The sequence below is a fragment of the Neophocaena asiaeorientalis genome, unplaced genomic scaffold (assembly GCF_003031525.2).
Source record: "Neophocaena asiaeorientalis asiaeorientalis breed wild unplaced genomic scaffold, Neophocaena_asiaeorientalis_V1.1 scaffold461, whole genome shotgun sequence".
In the NCBI taxonomy this organism is placed as follows: Eukaryota; Metazoa; Chordata; class Mammalia; order Artiodactyla; family Phocoenidae; genus Neophocaena; species Neophocaena asiaeorientalis.
The window spans coordinates 2,002,677-2,007,048 of record NW_020173230.1 but is presented as its reverse complement, the minus strand read 5'-3'; positions in this window follow the sequence as shown (position 1 = coordinate 2,007,048).

The window sequence follows — 4,372 nt, the reverse complement described above, 5'->3', positions numbered from 1 at the left end:
GAGTTTCCCTTCCTGGCCAGCGGAGATGCAGTGAGGCTGGAAGGTTTATGTTCTGGGAAGGGGGTGGAGCTGGAGCTGCAGCCAGTAGAAGGGCCACCTGTGCTCCACCTGCATGAGCCCTCCCTGCCTTGATGGTTGGCAAAGCATCAGGTACACACCAGTTTGACCTCCCTTGAGTTGGTATCTGTGACAATCCAATATCAACTCAATCAGTGTTATCAGTAAGCCCAACTTACAGAAACTCACATAAAGCCACTGACCGTATCTCCTCTAAACTACCCTCGTCTCCATAACTGCCCACACTTTAAAATACCTGAAATTCTTCCAACAAGCTAGGTCTACAGATCTTTACCCATGCAGTTTCCTCTGCCTAGAAATGTCCTTGTTTCCTCTATAAGTCTCCGTTTATCCTTCAAATCCCAGCTCAGACAGAACCCACTGTTTTAGAGACTTTCCTAACCAACTTCCTTGAACAGATATAACCTCTTCTTCATCTGGCGAACTTCCGTCCTCTGCACACAATTCTTAATATGTCCATCACCATTGTTGGATTCCTTACCTAGTTCCCCCACCAGATTGAGAGCTTGTGCACAGTCTGGGTGTTCGTCACCATCATGTCCCTGGAACCAAGACGGTGCTTTCTGCCAAGTGGGAATGAGAAAGTTTGGTGGACTTGAGCTGGTGGAGGTAAGATCACTGGGCCACTCTATGTCCTTTTCAAGTGGCTCTTTGGTGACCACACCATCTTCCTGGATTATTACTACAACAAGAGAGCCTGGCTGCACCTCGGCCACCATCCCTGCACATTCAGGATGATCCATCAGGATTCTGTTGACAAGAGGGCTCCTGAGGGAGAGACAGGATATGGAGGAGATGGTGATGGTGCACTAAGGAGTACTGATTCAGGCTGACTCCTGTCCTGCCCTCAGATAGTCCCGCATTAGACAGCAAGTTAGACAGGTTCTAGACCAAAGAATGGCCCCCAATCTCTGGAGAGGCTGCAAGTCCAAGATCAATGGGTGTAAAGAGGAGAAAGCAGCCTGATAGCCAAGTGGGCCCCACCTCTTTATCCACCAGTGTCGTGGCACACACAGTACACAGGACTCCAAAAAGATGGTATGAGGTTTTTCTATGGGGCAAAGTGGGGTCAGAGCAGATGGCTTCCTGCTTTTTGACAAGTAGGGAATTTATAATGGGTATGAGGACCTGGGAAGGAGGAGGCTTATATTAGAGGTCAGTGTCATCTGTGAGCCCGCACCCCATTCCTTATGAGAGAAACCTGAGGATTGAGGGTCTGGAAATTACATGGCCTCATTGTCATTATTCTGACCCAGGTCCTGGGATTGCTTGGCCTGGAAAACCATGAATTACGTAAAAAACAAAATCTCAAAGATTCTTAAACTCAACAGAAACACAAGACATTTAAGCTGTGCTTGTGCACTTCCTTCTCTCTTTATCCTTTCTCACTTTAAGTCCTTCTGCAGAAAGTGATACCCACCTTTCACCAACTCTTTCCCTCCCTCTGACTTGGAAGTCCCCAGGGCTCCTGGACAACAGCCCGAGAGGGTGGATGTCTCATTGGTAAAATGCAATAAGTCCCAACTATGTCACCTGCCTTCTTTTGTTTCCTTGGGGACTTCTCATGTAGCATGAAATTTCTACCATCATAATTTGTCATCTTTGGGTTCAGACTTTCTCCAGGAGACACCTGTTAAAATCCATAGCTGCCACTGGTAAGTAAAATGCATGAATACATCTATTCATTCGTGTGTTGATTCAAGGTCAAGTGGGCGAATGTCAGGTGCAGGTATTGTGCTGGGGTGTGGGCTAGAAGCCATACAGTCTCCTTCCTTGAGAGCAGCTTCCAAGTGGAGGGAGTGAGACACACAACCATGCTTAGTATGTGGCATACCTCTGGAACCTCTGAAAAAAAAATGGAGCCCTACAGAGAGGTAGTGAAGGAGGGAAGTGGCTGCAGGCTTGAATACCGACAAAGGACATACCTGGGAAACTGGAAGATGATCCCCAGGAAAAGTAGGATAGAAAGTCCCAGAAACTCTGATACGTTTCTGCCCTCTTTTGGTACCTTCTCTGGGCGCTCTTAAGTAGGGTCGTGTTACAGCCCCCAGGTTACAGATGTAGAGACTGAGGCTTAGTGACTGCAGGTGGCTTCCCAAGAGCTGTTGATCAAAACCTGTCATATGTAAGCTAACATGAAGATAGATTGGCAAGTCTTCTGCACTGAGATGCCAGTACTCAATGTTTGCTATTTCGTGATAAGGGTCGCTATGGGAAATAGTGAGACCCAAGACTAAACAGCAAATTAGTTACAATCTGGCTCCTATCTCCATGGCTACCCCTGCCCAGGAGCTCCCCCATGGGTCTCCAGAACCAAGGACTCTGTCTCACCTCACCAGGAATAAAGATAGGTGCAGGTCATGAGGACGCTAAGGGTCTTGTGTGTAGGATCAACCTATGTTCCCAACTGAGAGGAACATAAAATACATCCCACATGGGATGATTGGGGTGTTGTCTGATAACTACTGACAACTTAGTTCACTCAACTAAACTCACAGCCTTTCTTATTCTTCTTGAGAACAAAACCATTTATAGAAACTATACGATTTCATCTTCCTCCAAAACACACACTTGGCTATGATGATTTTCTCACTAAGCCTTCTATGGCCATTACCTGCCCTATTCACCGCAGGGCCGGTCCAGCTGGTTGGAATCTATCCCAATGGCGATAGGATAGTCATTTCCTGGGAATAAAATGTAGCCAGTACCACGTCCTAACCAATACAAATAGCCTTGCTCTGCAAGGGGAAGTAATAGAAGGCACGATCTTTGTGCCCCTTCATTCACAGCCAGGAAGACCTAACAGGAAGCGACGTATATACTAAGATTGTGAAGGAAGACATGTGTGCCTGAAGATCACCCCACACCCCATGTCTCTCATCTAGTCGTTTGTGTACTAATGGGCTCGTCATGTACTTTCAAAGCTCTTTTCTCAATGCCTAGGGCACAAATGTGACTAAAATGCAGACAGTATTCAGGCTGAAGACAGAGACAAATAGGTAGTTACAGTACAGCCAAGGTAAACTAATTATACAAGTTTCAGAAACAACTATAAATGGCTTATCTTCTCAGTCCTTAGCAATGAGCTGGAGTTGAAAATCAAATAACACTCAGGGAGGCGTTAGGCTCACTAATAGGTGAACAGGGTGTCAGGGACTCAGTGATGCAAGAGGCACTGTCAGTCTGCTATTCCTGTCCTTTTATATTGTTTGCCTAGGTGGCTCCTCTTCTGGGAAGCCTGTCCTGATGTCCACTGGCTGAAAGAATTGCCCACCATATGGGGAGGCAGTGTTGCTCTGGAGTGATTTGTGTGTTAGACTCAAATTTCACAGGTCACAACCTGGAGCGTACAAACAATGAAAGCAAGATTTTGTGTTTGTATTATATCTCTGCTCCCATGCCCTCATTCTTCTCAGTAGGGCAATGGCATTGAGCATGCCATTTCAGGGTAACAGATGATAGCTAAGTTTTGGTGGCTTGGGGAGGTGAGTAGACAACTTTTCAGGGTCTCCTAGTATCAAGGGTAGGGAGATAGTGACAGGACATTCTGTCCTGGCCTTAGAGGAGGTGGGCACCTCACCCCAGTGTCACTGTATGTTGGTTGGGATCCATGCTTGCGTTCAGGCCACATGCCAAGCCCTGAATATAAAAAAGTCAAAATCTTTGCTCTCATGAAGCCTACACTTAAAGGGGAGAGAGACATAAACAAATAACTTCTCAAATAAGTATTGAGTTACATATCAGGACATGTATTATGACGTAGAAGAACCCCTTACTTAAGCTCCCTTACCATTGATATAGTTGACTTTTCTTTCTTTCCTTAAACTCTGTTCTCCTTGAAAGATATGAAGGCAACAGAATAAGCAGGACTTGATGCATTGGAAGTGTGTGACCTTGGGCATCCCTGGGTCTGTTTCCTCATCTGTCTGTGATGGAAATTGACCAGAAGGAACTTATTTCAACCACGTGGTTCCTTCACTGCCTGCCTCTCTCAGCCTCTGTGTCTGTGGAGGATTTTCTAAACATTCCCTCCATTATTCTTCCTCCCTTATAGGTCATTGAGGGTCCCCAAGTCCCCCAGCCCAGTCAGGAACCAAGGGTTCTTGAGGGCAAGATGGAGAGCCAAGATGGAATAGGATGGACCTGGGAGAAGACAACCAACCATTTAGGTCTTGAGCTCTAAATTCTAGAGTGGTTTCTCAACTGGGGCTGCAGAGAGGGGCATACACCACACACACACACACACACACACACACACACACACACACACACACACCACACACACACAGAGCAA